Source organism: Thermobia domestica, unplaced genomic scaffold (genome assembly GCF_964235325.1).
Source record: "Thermobia domestica unplaced genomic scaffold, izTheDome1.hap1.1 HAP1_SCAFFOLD_692, whole genome shotgun sequence".
In the NCBI taxonomy this organism is placed as follows: Eukaryota; Metazoa; Arthropoda; class Insecta; order Zygentoma; family Lepismatidae; genus Thermobia; species Thermobia domestica.
In genome coordinates this window covers 78,991-94,225 of record NW_027656402.1, presented here as the reverse complement: position 1 = coordinate 94,225, position 15,235 = coordinate 78,991, and the positions used below count along the sequence as shown (strand labels likewise).

Genomic DNA, 15,235 nt, shown 5'->3' with positions numbered 1-15,235 from the left:
ATGATCCTTCCTGACGTCCAGTATGCAGTGTCATCTGCATATAGGGCAAGTTTTGTTTGTTTATACTGCGGTGTGTCGTTGACATAGATGATATAGAGAAGGGGGGCCAGAGTAGATCCCTGTGGTACCCCTCTCTCTATTTTTATTGGGTTTGATAATGATCCGTTTAACTTTATTCTAGTCTCCCTGTCCTTTAGAAATGAGTGTGTCCATCTGATGTAGGTCGTTGGAAGGTTCATCATTATCAGTTTGTATATAAGGCCATCATGCCAGACAGTGTCAAATGCGCTCGAGAGATCGAATAGGAGTGCCCCTGTCCTATTGCGTTTTCTCTGAGCTGTCTGGGCATCATTGACGATCCTTAATACTTGTTGGATGGTATTGTATGTGGGCCGGAACCCAGCCTGCTGTTTGTTGAGTTGGCCGCTTTCATTTAGATATCTGTGGAGTCTGTTTACTATTATCTTTTCCATTATTTTGGAAATAGTTGAGGTTAGAGTTATCGGCCTGTAGTTTTTGGACAGATTGTTTGGTTTTCCCGGTTTCGGTAGGAGGATGGTGTGAGCCTGTTTCCAGCCTTTTGGTATATAACCCGTTCTAAGGCTGGCGTTGTATATTTCCAGTATCTTCAGTAAGAGGTTGTTGGAAGCTCTTTTTAGGTGTATAGTCTTTATCGTGTCAGGGCCGGGGGCCGTGTTTCTCTTCTTTTTGATAGTTGTTTTGAGCTCTTCGAGAGTAATTTCGTTTAGCAAGATATCATGGTTACCGGGGTGAGTATCTAGCCTGTCTGCCGGTATTAGGTTTCCATGATGTTTTATTATGTTTTTGGCCTTTCTTGTGTATTCCTCAATGCGTCTTTGTTGTACTGTGGAGCTCTGAGCTTTGCTGAACTTCTTTGTCATAATATCTTCAAAGAGTTGTAGCTTTTCGGCCTCAGTTGGTGCATTTATGTTGTCTATTTTATGTGGGAGTGGTTGTTGTGGCTTTCGTTGATATTTGCTCTTGAGGGTTCTCCAGAATTTTCCCGGGTCTTGCCTGCTGTCTTCTTGTAATTTTCTACATAGATTGTTCATTTTGTCTTCTTTATGTTGTATTATTTCTTCTTTTATTTCTCTCTGTAACCTATTTATTGTAAATTTCGTGTGTTCATTTGGTTGTGTTTTGTATATTCTGTGTAATTCTCTCTTCTCTTTTATTTTCTGGATGATTCTGTAAGGTAGTCTGTTTTCGTTTGTGTTTATTTCAGTGGTGGGTATATGTGTTTCTATTGCCGTCTGTATTGCTTCAATTATTTTCCTGTTGGCGTCTTCGATGTTTTCGGGATTGTCGGTAATGTGGATGTTGGCGGTCATTTCGTCGATTGTATTCCTATATGCGTTCCAATCTGTTTTGTGCGGTTGTTGTATTACTAAGTTGTTGTATGCTTGATGGTGTTTTTCTGCTATTGTGAATGTGATGATAGCATGGTCGGATCCTGTAGCGAAATCTGGTTTTTGGCAATTTATCTTTGTATACATTGCAGGCGATGTGAGTATTTTGTCGGGTTTTGTATCTCTTTCCCCGGGGTGTCTGCCCCTCCTCGTAGGCCCCTCAATTTTTGCCAGCAACCACGGGCTCATTGCTAGATACTCGATGAACTTTTTCCCATTGTTGTTGGTTATGGGGTCCCCAATGGTGTAATGTTGACTGTTTATATCGGAAGCCACGATGATTCTGTTAAATTTAGATAGGAAGTTTAGGATCGGGAAGGTGTTTGAGATGCTCAGTTGAGGCGGGTTATATAGGGTGGCTATATAAAAGGGGTTTTGTGTATGGACATAAATGAGGATTGGAGATGATGCGTCTTCCTGTATTTCCATGGGCAGTGGGTAGATTGTAAATTTTATGTTTTTCTTTACAAGAATGGCGGTGCCGCCACTTGCTTTTTTGTTCCTTATCCTGTCATTCCTGATTGTGATGAATCCGGGCATGTTCAGTGCTATGCCTTTAGTGAGCATGGTTTCATTTATTATTATTACTTGTATGTTGTGGTCTTTTACGTAAGTATGTAGTTCTTCGACTTTCTGTCTGATCCCTTCTATGTTGACAAACAAGAGTCGTAGTTTGTTTGACTCTTTTGTGTGTCTAGTATTGGTTTCCATCCCCTGTTTCTTGTCCATGAGTTTCCTCTGTATCGTCTTGTCGTGTTCTTGCTTTTCTTGACCTCTCGTATCTGTTCCTTCCAACGTATAGAGTTCCTTCGTTGGACCTCATGATGTTTATCCTTTCATTGAAAATCTCTTCCGTTGTGACACGTAATGTGTCGATTAAGTTTTTGGGATTGTCCTTGTATAGGAGTGTGAGGGTGCTGCTGACCCATGTCAGTATGTCGTCTTTCAAATTCGTTATTTGTTTGTAAAATTCTTCTCTGAGTGATTCAATTTCTGCGTTTTCGGTACGCTGGGTCTGCTTGGGTGGGTTTTCTTGGGTTTCTTCTGCTGAGTAGCTAGTGGAGGCGTTTATTGGTTCTGCTTGTCTAGTGGGGATTAGAATCTTCTTGTATGTGTTTTCTGAGTTCTCGTACGGTCTTGCTGGGCATGTGCTGCTTCCTGTTCGATGTTGGTCGTTCTTACAGGTGGCGCAGAATTGCTTTGGTTTCGTCTTTTGGCAGCGGCTTGGTGGGTGTTGCTCCCCACATTTATAGCAAATGATTTTGCTAGCGCAGGTGTGTATATTGTGGCCATACGCATAGCATCGCGTGCACGGGGTAGGTCTGCCTGAGTTTCTGGAGTTTTCCACCTTAAAGCGAAAGGGGCCTATGGTAATGCCGTTTGTTATTAGGTGGTTGATAGTTTCTGGGTCTTTAGAGAATATACGTATGAGGGGGATGGGTCCCTTCCCAGATTGCATCCTGGTTACGTTTGAGACGTTAATACCTTGTTTAATGAGGTCTTCCTTAATGTCTTTTGCATCTTCGGTGGTTGGGACCCCCCTGGCTACACATGTGAATGTAGCTGGCTTTGGTTTGTTGTGTGTAACGTATTTGTAATAATTATTCGTGTTCCATACTGCTGAGGGGCCGAAGTCTTTCACCTCGAATCTGTTCAGGAACTTTTGTTTGTCTGCTTGGCTCTTGAAGATAATCTTGATTCCGTTGTTCCTTGACAGTGTGTGAATATTTACAGTGATGTTGATGAGGTCCAGTTTTTGTTTTAGATGCAGTGGTCGAATGCTTTTTGGTTCTGGGTTGAAGATAGCGATTGAAAATATTTTTGTTCCTTTGGTAGGATCTGTAGTGTTTTGTGAAGTTGGATGTGGGGGTGTTGTCTGTGGGCGTCCTTCCTTTCCTCCTTCTTGCGTGTCTGTTTCCTTTTGGGTGTTTGCTCTACTCATCTGTTCGTTGTCGTGGTCTTTGTCTTCGTTCCTTGGAGCTCTTTGTGGGCCCGTTAGTTCGGCCATATGCACTTCGTTGTCACTTATGTTTCCTTGGTCTTCCTTATTGTTTCTGCGGTCTTCTTTTGCCTTCAGGTCTGTTGGGGTAGGTGTGTCAGCATTGCCTTGGTTAGGTTTGTCGTTTCTTTTGTTGTGGTTTGTAGTTTGTGTCTGTATCAGGAACGTTGTGTGGTTTTCACTTGAATTGGAATTTCTTCTTGTTTCTTGTGGTGGGGATTTAGCTGCCTCAGCATAACTGGAACGTGAAGATGTACTGCGTGGTGAGCTTGACCCACTGCTGCTGCTGTCTTCCGAGTCCGTGGTACGTTCAGGAGAGAGCTGTGCTGGTTTTCTTCTTATCTTCATGTTGCTCGTGTTGTCCCTTGTCCGTGCGCTCCCTTGTGTGGCATCTTTAAGAGCACTTCTGCTCCTTGTGTTTCTGGGTGTGCGTTGCATGTTGGTAGACTTTGTGTAGTTATTTCTACTTTGTGTTTGATTTGGTGTTCTTCTTGGGGTGTTTGTTAGTTTTATTGGTATCTGGCAACAGTGTTCTTCTTTGTGTGTGCGTCAGTATAGGTTGTGCTGATCTTACTTGTTTGGAGTTCTTCACTGTGGGTGTGTTGTTAATCTGTTTCTATGTTGATCTTGGCTGGGTGTTCGAGAAATCGCTGGTGTTTTTTGCGGGGTCGCTGGTCTTCTACTAGTTCTCTCCGAAGTAGTGGTGGAGTTGCTTCTTCCTTCGTTCTTCGCAGCTCTTTTCTTCTTATTTGTAGGTGTCGCTGTACTTCCTCCAGGCGTGGCCCTTGAAAGGACCGGGGCCCTTTCTAGTATTGGTTGCTTAATTTTCCCATCCAGTAGTACTGTAGTGGGTTGGTGTTGATTGTTGTGTTTACTAGTGGGGGGGGTTCGTGTACGTAGTGTTAACAGTCCTGTAGTTAACACCGCAAGGTATCAAGGACTGTGGTGTTGTTTTGTGGGTGCATGTGTATATGTTACGTGTGGTGTCCCTATCTTAGCAGTCCCGTTGGGATAGGTTAGGTCCATGCACTACCCGGCTGTCGGCAAAGCCTGTACATACGAGAGCCCCTACTCTAAGCTCGGGAACTCAAGAGGGCCAGGGCAGCGAATGATCTTAACCTCTCCTTCCGGTGTGTAGAGCGTCAACACTGTCGGGGAGGGATGAAATATATTTAGCTCTGGCTCTGAAAAGAGCCGGAAGGACCTGCTCTTAAAAGAGCAGATCAATCCTGGTCACGTCAGGCGTCGGTGGCCCTAAAAAGAGCCGGACGGGTACTGTTCATGAGAACAGGGATGTCCAGTTTGTTGTCAGTAAATGTCAGAGGTGGCCCTAATAAGAGCCAGTTGGTTGTATTAGTCTATGTCTGTAGTCAGACAGTTAGCATAACAGATACTGTGGCTTGATCACTCGGTGTATATTTTATCACTATCACTAACACTTATTACACGCGGGTCATCCGGAAACTGCCTATTCCAAAGGCTCGTATGGCCCTGTGTGCTGATTCTATTCTTCAGAAAACGCGCGAGGAACCGCTTGCTTCTCTCAATCCGTGTGGAGTTGCTTCAGCTTCCGTCCTGATCATCATTCATGTAATGTAATTCAATTGAATTGAATTGCGCGCTGAATGAAGTCAAGTTATATAAAGAGCAAAACCGTTAAATCAAGCTATTTCTCATTGGATAAAGTCAGTCGAAAAGGACAGTTCTCATTGGCTTAGACACGTTTTGTGTTTTTCCTCCGTGCTTTCCCTGCATGATCGAAGGAACAAAACCACGAGTCTTGGGCTGCTTGGGCTTGTATTTCTCGTGTGTGGTGAGCGAAGCAGTAACATATCGAAATGACAGGACGTGGAAAAGGAGGCAAGGGTCTTGGCAAAGGAGGTGCCAAGCGCCACCGTAAAGTTCTTCGTGACAACATCCAGGGTATCACCAAACCCGCTATTAGGCGTCTTGCTCGCCGTGGTGGTGTGAAGCGTATCTCTGGTCTCATTTATGAAGAGACCCGAGGAGTATTGAAAGTATTCCTGGAGAACGTAATCAGAGATGCTGTTACATACACAGAACACGCCAAGAGGAAGACAGTGACAGCTATGGATGTTGTGTATGCCTTGAAGAGGCAAGGAAGAACCCTGTACGGTTTCGGAGGTTAAGTTGGGGTTCCTCCTATTTTGGATATAAAATTGGCATAAACGGCTCTTTTCAGAGCCAACAAATTTATATAAAGGGAAAGATTTACTTTGTGCGATTTTCTGTTAGATTATAAGAATTCGTGTAACTACATTAAAGCCTTTTGATGCACACAAAATTACAGACGTAGAGAGATTAATTTGAGAAAATCATACGTTTTTTTTTACATTATGTACGTTCATGTATACGTATTCATATGTAGCAGTATTAATGCTGGAGAAGGGGTTCTGGTTGGAAATTGGCGATTTGTTGGAAGTAGCGAGCATGAGAGATGCGAAACGCAAGTCGGAATTTCTGTTCTGACAGTAGGATGTACGTATAGAGGCTTATACAACTTCTATACTGTGCTGTGAGGGGCGAATAATGCGTTAGAAACCTGAATCTTGTCCTTTATCTTGTTTACGTGGTCTTGGGTTCGATTTTTTTCTTTTGCGGTAGTGTCTATTGTGATTTACATGTAAATTAATGACACTTCGTAGCGGGTTAGTAAAATAAAGAGTAATACAAATATGAGATGTAGGTTAATGCATTGTATACTTCACATTATTTACTAAAGAAAGGCAGTAGTTACAAGAAACCTAGGCTCGCTCGTTGGGCACAGTAGCAAATGAGTTCTGAGATCAGAGAATAAGAGTAGTTGCGTATTACAAACCATATACATATAACACATATCACACAAATATGAATATCGACCTTGCAAAGAATAAATCGTACTTAAGTGTGCATTTAATGTCATTACTATGTTGCAAAAGAAATTTAGGAAAGTTTTTTGATCCGCTCTGTTCATGATGTCATTGGGGCATAGTAATGAACAATAATAAATGTCGAGAACATATTGAACAGAGTAATTTCAGCCAAGCCAACGCAAGAGAGAAACATGAGTGCTTTAAGAATGTTGGAAATTCCTTTGTCTAGCATGAAGTACATGAGAATATGTGGTATGAGGTTTTCTTCCATTGCTGAGAATCTGGGCTCGACTGTCCTGTCCTCTGGGTAATATGAGCCCGATGTACGCAAATATCAAAAAAATGTAGCTAGCGACAATACAAAAGGTAATGATCTTATAATTAATAATGTAGTGGGAACTAAGCACATCGCTGTTTGGAGTATTCTAAAGATAGTGTGACTTCCTATGGGCTTCAATTACGATCGACGACTACACATACTAATTAATCGAATAGCAGCGAGAATTTCGAATGACACTAAGCAACTATCTCAGACACTTTTGATGAGTCTGTATATCGAAAACAATTCATTTCAATCGTAAATCTCCTCTATAAAGGGGTTTGTGGCCCTCATAAGGGCCGATTTGTATGAGATATAGGTCTTACATTTATGCCTTCTTCTCAGTTTTCTTGGGCAGAAGTACAGCTTGAATGTTGGGCAAAACACCACCCTGAGCGATTGTAACTCCAGACAACAACTTGTTTAATTCCTCGTCGTTACGGATAGCTAACTGCAGATGACGTGGAATAATCCTAGTCTTCTTGTTGTCACGAGCAGCGTTGCCTGCCAACTCAAGAACTTCAGCTGCCAGGTATTCCATGACTGCAGCCAAATACACGGGAGCGCCAGCACCAACTCGTTCGGCATAGTTACCCTTTCGCAAAAGACGATGGATTCTGCCTACTGGGAATTGAAGGCCAGCCCTGCTGGAGCGGGACTTGCTCTTTCCCTTGACTTTTCCACCTTTGCCGCGACCAGACATTGTTCAATATTCTTTCGTAATAAGATGAGAGGAAAAATTGCGGCCTCCCATGAATCAAGTCAGTTTTGTTACTACTTCAAGCGTGCACCCGAGTGCATCAAATGAAAAGCAAGACAGTTGGCGCGAATTGAAACACGTACTGTAATTTAAATGAAGTCGATAAATCGGCGGACACATCTAATTTTGCTGAACGAGTGAGTCATCATGCCACCAAAAACTAGCGGAAAGGCTGCAAAGAAGGCTGGTAAAGCCCAAAAGAATATCTCCAAGGGAGATAAGAAGAAGAAGAGGAGGAGGAAGGAGAGCTATGCCATTTACATCTACAAAGTTTTGAAGCAAGTGCATCCTGACACTGGCATATCTAGCAAAGCTATGAGTATCATGAACAGCTTTGTTAATGACATCTTCGAGCGTATTGCTGCTGAAGCTTCTCGTTTGGCCCATTACAATAAGCGGTCAACTATCACCAGCCGGGAAATCCAAACAGCTGTGCGCCTTCTTTTGCCTGGTGAACTTGCCAAGCACGCTGTAAGTGAGGGTACGAAGGCTGTTACCAAGTACACAAGCTCTAAGTAAAAATCTTCTTCAAGATTTTTCATTTCAAACGGTCCTTGTCAGGACCAACACATTATTCGAAAGAGTTAAATCACGAAATTTGCTTCATTCTGTTATGTAGAAACACCTTGAAATCCAATTTCTATATGCTGTTAGTAAAAAAGTAAAGCACATAGCGGAGATGTGTCGTGCTTGTATACGAAAGGCATTTACTCGCCGGAGATCTACACTTAGTCATAATAATTTACTTTTAAAAAGTGGTAATACATTCCGTGTTAAGTATAGTAGTAGGTGCACACGGATCGGAAATCAGGTTATTTTAATGTGCCGTGCAAATAAACAGGCTGTTAGTGTAAGAAATAGTGGGTATAACGCTTAGAATATCGATTAATCGCTATGAAATAATGTTGATAAATTATCTCTTGAAAGTACTATAAAATTAATGTTTCTAGTATTTTCGTACTTGAAGGATAATGAAATTTGAAAAAGAGATGCCAACAGCACCTGGTGTTCCCAGGCGGTCACCCATCCAAGTACTGACCAGGCCCGATGCTGCTTGACTTCGGTGATCGGACGAGAACCGGTATATTCAGCATGGTATGGCCGTTGGCAACTACCTTTTCTTCAATGTCCTGTTAAGGAAGTATGTTTTAAGTAAGAATTGACATTATTAACTATAAAGGCAAGCATATTAACGTCGTTAACATTACTTGGAATATACTAATATTCGAATAAATATTTGAATGTTCGAATGATGAGTGATTCGGATGTTCATAGTGCCACTATGTCCTATCGAGTTTACTATCACGAACCACGTATGAAATTGTATATAAATAAATAAAAATAAATCCTTTATTAAGTATTGATTACAGGAAAAAGGCAAACTTACATTCTTTAATGTACACAATGAAATGTATGAAAGATATTTTTAAGATATGTTTCACTTACCCTTTATAACGCAAGGTAGTTTTCAGTGTAGCATCCTCTTCAGCTGCGAGATAACGTAAGGCAGATGATCATTCAGTCGTGAAGCACTAAAATGTAATATACATTTTAACTATTATCGATAAGAATTATTTACTGCAGGGATGCAAATAAAGTGAGGCAAATTAGTAAATAAAAACCGATACTGTAACTGATAATGTAATTACGTATCTGTATTAGTTGTATATACAGTAATCGCACGATTATCCGCGGAGTTGGATGTTGGCATAATCGCGCATAATCAGCAGTATGAGCAGAAAAGGGAAATGAAATGAAATCTTTAGATTTACGTCGCATACTTATACCGGTTACGCTAAAGGAGACGGTGATGATGAGTACTGAATGAAGAAAGTGGGAGGAAACGGGAGAAACCCGAGAAAACCCATGAGCACGGTCTTTATGCACGACAAAGTTCACACGGCACGAGCTGGGATTGAACCAGGGACCCCAAGCACCGGAGGCCAAAAAAGGGACAAAAAGTCTTTCGTGCAACTTTCGTTTTCGGTAAAAAGTTTACACATAATTTAGAAAGAGTAGTTTTCTGGTCTTTTTATTTCACAAGTTGGTTCATGTCTATATTTTTTACATGCATAAAAAATTTTTCAACTCCCTTGCTTAGTTCCTGTTAAAGACCTCTACCTCTGATTGTATTTTTTGCACATATTCTTATTGTTTTCAGACAACATTTCTAAGAGCGTAATTTATCGTCAGCAAGAAAAGAAAAGGAAAGCCTCGGATAGTGGAATGTGTACTGTATATATATATATATATATATATATATATATATATATATATATATATATATATATATATATATATACGTATTAGTATATAGTTTTATTTTATACGTCTCCTATTATTACACAATGTGCAGATATTGTGAAAGCGCAAGTAAATATGTATAACTCCCCGTTCTGCACTTAATAACTTGAAAGAAGTTCGGGGAAGGTAGTGTAACAGAAAGTGCAAACAGAAATGAGGGTTTACAGGCATTTAATATTATTCCGTAGTAGTATGATTTTTTGTAAAATATATATATATATATATATATATATATATATATATATATATATATATATATATATATATATATATATATATATAAACATACATATTCAATGATATAGTAAGAGGTTAGCAGCACTGATAGAACTGCAGAAAGTACAAAACCGTTAATAAGAAAGAGAGAGAGATGGTGGCCGCTTTTGTGCTTTTCATTGGCTAATTCCGAATTGCGCGCGAATACGTACGAGATTTCTTTCTTTTTCCTCTTCGCAGCCCAGATGTTGCCAATTAGAAGTTTTTAGTACTACATTTGTATGAAAATGTTGCCTTTAAGAAATGTGGTTTGCATACGGAGAAAAGAGCAAAATGAATATTTATCTTAGTGGGCATGAAAAAAGACGAAACATTTTGCAAGATGGACACACGAACTTCCTTAATGCAGGCGTTCAGTACATTATTGTAAAGAAAAAAACACTAAAAAGAATTACTTCAATATCCCTAGCAACATTCAACAATTCATAGAGAAAAATCTTTATTTTGAGAACAATGGAAAACTATGTAATTGTAGATAACTACTAAATTTAATGATTAAGGAAAACGTTTAGGCCCGGCCCTTCAGAAAGAAAGTGCACAGAATTTTCTCTCATGGAAGCAATTGCAAAATCAACATTTTGTTTGCAGTTATAATTAGAGGATCTATATACAGGGTGTTCGAAAAAGAATGTATCCTCTTGAAAGAAAATATTCTCTGGGCCCCTAATCCTTTATATACCGAAAGGAAGTTTGTATAGCATTTTTTCTTACCTTCGTTAGAAGAATTGAAAGTGACTACTATCGTGACACGGGAGATATTTGATCGATAGTCGAATTACTCCCATGCTCGAATGAACACGTCTCTTGTAAGGAGAGGAAAGGCTTCTGTGATCCGCTATCGCAGCTGTGTCATATCTGCAGAGAATGTTAGGACACAAACGTGATCTTTGAGAGCCTCGTGAAAAGAAGTCGCATAGTATCATGTGTGGAGACATCGGGGCCATCTGAAGAACGCTTCATCATTAGGACCAAGGGCGAGTTACGAAACACTCTGGGATATATTTATTAACATAACTTCTCGTCATTCTGCAAGTGTGGTGGAGCTCCATCCTATTGGAAAAGGAAACCTCGGGAGCCCTCTTCATGTGTAGGTATCGTTCACATCTGAAGCATGTGAAGATAGATTACTGTACTATCGTGTACCTAAAATCATTTTCTACGAATACGAACATGTCTACACTGAAGGCAGTGCAGCTCTTTTTCTCTTTTTTTTTTGGTCATGTATTGTAACGCGGGGCAATGCACACAATAACATGTAATGTTGTGTATCATCATAAAGGGCCAGGGCGATGATTGGATCTTGATGGACGTGGAGAACTGATAGGTGATGTGAGTGGTATTGTGATCTATGGTTGTATGTTTACTGATGAATGCATAAGGAGAGGTGAAGGGGTTGCCTTTTTTTTTATGTCGATCGGCAGGGAAGCGATTGGGAAACTTTTGACTTTGTTTTTCAACCGAATATATTGATTGAATAGGTCGCCGACAATTTTACGGGGCGTCACGTCGTTGCCTTTTTCATGTCGATCGCGAGCGAAGCGAGCGTTTTTTTTTTTTTTTTTTTACCGACAATATGTATTGAATCGGTTGCCAACACCTTTAGGGGCGCGTCACGTCCTTCTTTCTGTGCTGATCGCGAGCGAAGCGAGCGCGAAATTTTTGACTTTTTTTTTTTTTTTTACCCACAATATTTATTCAATCGGTCGCCAACACTTTTAGGGGTGCGTCACGTCCTCTTTTCTCTGCTGATCGCGAGCGAAGCGAGCGCGAAATTTTGACCTTTTTTTCTCTTTTTAATTCTTTTTTTTTTCTTTAAGAAAAAATATTGATTTCATAGGTCGCCAACATTTTTACGGGATGGAACATCGTTTATTTGTTTTTCCAACCGTCTTTCTGTCTTGAGCCCCCGCCAAGTTAACTTTATGGTGGACAAAAACTATGTGCGGTGGGTTACCGCGGGGTTCTCCCGTTTCCTCCCACTTTCTTCATTCCACCACCATTTCAATCATTTCTCATAATCAGCGCCTCTTTTAGCCTAAGCGGCATAACGTGGGACGTAAAACAAAGATTTCCTTTAGTTGCTTTCTGTCTTGATTACGAGCGCGAAATTTTTTACTTTTTTTTTCTTTCTTTTGATATTATTCATTTAATAGGACGGCAACACCTTTACGGGCCGCCGCGTCGTCGTTTACACTTCTTCAGCCCATATTCTTTCTGCTTGTTCGTTTTCCGGCATCTTGTTATCACCGCCCGCGGGAATGCCTATGTCTTTCATCGCTTTTTGAAGCAAATCTTTAATAAATATGCACTCTCACATTTCTACTAATATGCATACCACAGTGGATAGACTGTAACTAGGAAAGCAGAAGCCTGCATATCATATTATTTAACAGTTGAAAGTGAACTGCCATTTTAAGTTTGATTTTGATCAGATGAGTGCAGTTCAACTCGTCGACAATTGTGAAGATTCTCGAGGTTAGGGACCATCCATTTTGTGCTTTGTAATGAAAATGGCTGCAGCCAAACTTCTCTGATCTGAATGAAACTTGGCATGATGATACATCTTGACCTGCTCTACAAGTTTATTTAGTATTTTCCGTTGCGCAGGCTTTTGCTTCTCCAGGTTCTCCCATGGAACTGAGAAACGTATTCAGTCGAACTTCTGCGGTAAGTCAGTATATCATCCTGAGAAGTTTGATCGAGATAGCAGAGGTTCGACTATTCGTTTTTCAATTCCATGTGATATTACAACACGGTGAACTAAATTTATATAGAAACACTTTGATTTTGTTTTGTTTTTTGCTAGCATTAAACTGAGAAAATGTTATTGAATAGACAGAGAACACCACTCAAAGAAAAGTACATCATAAGAATATATATATGGTTGCTGTGGTTCTCGGTTTAATTTGCTAGTTAAGAAACTTGCTCTAAATAAGTACATCTTACAGGTGAAAAACTAAGCCAGGCGATAGAATTAAATATAAAGTTATACACTTTTATTTTACGTTTACTAGTGTTGGGTTACTACTGTAAAATAAGTCAGTATATATGAAAGATAACTGTATTAGGTACTATTTTCCACCGGCGGTGTATTCTTGCATAGTGTACTTAATGTTTACAAGCGGGGCGCTACTAGTATGGATGCATGACAAGTGCTATTGAAACTCGAAAACTAACTGGTTTCCACTACCCTTGCTTATACGTATACCCGCGTCGCCTTCGCTCCTGTTCACTTTGGACGCACATTCTTGCTATCGCTCAGGCCCCCAGCTTTCTCCTGTTTTGGCTCCCTTAAATAGTATTCGTGCTTTTTATTGGCCACCTGGCAAAGCACTTGTAATGATTTTACACCAGTAACTCTAAAATACATGTGTATTACTTTATTTAATTCTGTCGTCTGCAGAATTTTTTTTTTTTTTCGTACAAATATGCCTTTTCATGCAGAACACTGAATTTTGCCTGTAAATTTTTGAGAATATGCTGTGACGAAACTTGAGCACCGTTCTTCTTTTCTTTCTTATCACGAGTCTTCTTTAGCCTAATGAGCACAATCATCACACGATAACGACTATTCTTTTCATTTAACTTGTAAACAAGTTGAACTAATAATAATAATTGATGTACAAAGGAGAAGTGTCCTACATATTTGAGGTAAAAAATAAAATAAATATACTTCTACTTCATCCGTGTTTACAAAGTTAAATGTTATCGATTTACAAAAAATGGTCACCTATCCACACACTGACCAGGCTCGACACTGCTTGACCATACATATTAAAACATCGGTCCCACTGAATACACAAGTAGTAAGCACATTCACATAAAAATAATTAGGATTACAGTATATAAAATGTGTTAATTAAAATAGCAAATGCCTTACCTTATCACAGGCGATCCAAAGCCACTGCACATCATCTGCTACGCACACTATATTCCTCCAATATTTCACTCACTTCCTATATCACGCAACAGAAAATATTAATAAAATTCACTTAGCAACATTTTCATTTTTAATCAACAATACGTATAACAATTAAGAATAAAATTAATTGTGAGCACATTGTTATAATTAGAATACTGTTTTTATTCGTTTACAAATATGGGATTAATATAGAGCTGGCAGCAACAATATATACAACTCATCCTGTATGTATCGTAAATCCTAACTTGAGAAGACATCTCTGACGCAAACAATGAGACAAGAAATCAAATACTATATCCGACACATTTGGGGTTTATTGAACTTCAATGTTGGAAGATACCACCTTGTCGGTAGTACAAATGTAATATCCTTACAACACGCGGAACTTTTGCCAGGCATATCTAGGAATTTGGGAAGATTAATTGATATCCTTAATGTGCAATGTATGATTATGACGCATTGTTATGTACACGCAGACGGAACCAGGACAATCTATAGATGACATTTGCACTGTGTTTGGACAATTTGTTCGCAGAAAGTAACCGTTTTTGTCTATGAATACTTGAGAACATGGAAGGTATGAGATATACATTTTATGCGCAAATATTATAATACAAATCATTGTTAGTTTGGTGGATGCGTGAAAGAAAGAAAAGGAGTAGATTTTTGCAGACGTCCGGATATAAAGCGAGAACTGAGAATACGCATCTATAACATCTATTTTCTTTGTGTTAATGATATCGATGAACTAAACGGGGAAACTAAAATACAACTGTTTGCAGTATAATTCGAAGTATAGTCAAGTGCAGAGGCGTACTCACGGGGTGTCCACCGGGTGCGGACTCCTCGCAAAAGTTCCTAAGTGAACATACATTTGCAGACTTTCTCATTAAATGTAGTTATTAACAGGGAAAATATTGATGTATCATCAATATAAATCTGATCTTACACTTCATCTGTACTCTGTCTGTATCATGTTTTTGTGAAAAAGTAAGTGGAATATTTATCGTGTTTTCGAATGCAGAATAATAGTATATAGACATAGTGGCTTGTAGTATTGGAACCTTGCCCCCCGAAGCTTGGATCCCTTAGAAGAAAAAAAAAATGCATGCGCGCCTGGTGAAATGGTTAACGAATTCAGTTCACTCGATGAATCGACAGATAGTAATACACATTTCGACAGATCGACAGCATTCGACAGATACAGACATATGAAAGTAGCACAAGAATTAGGCGAAAGTCCGTGCGTTTCCTCAATTCACGTAGGAAACAACAGAAAATATCAACTACCATAAAATAATCCGTATATATATTTAATTTATTTGGAATAAAATAAATATAGAAACAACCTG

The 15,235-nt window shown here is 39.6% G+C and overlaps 1 non-coding gene across 1 annotated transcript; it reads right to left on the bottom strand.

The window, feature by feature from the left end:
- Positions 1-8,371: 8,371 nt before the first annotated feature.
- On the bottom strand, positions 8,372-8,490 carry LOC145677212 (5S ribosomal RNA). Its single transcript, XR_014129690.1, has one exon. It is a non-coding gene; the product is annotated as a 5S ribosomal RNA (ribosomal RNA).
- Positions 8,491-15,235: the final 6,745 nt, after the last annotated feature.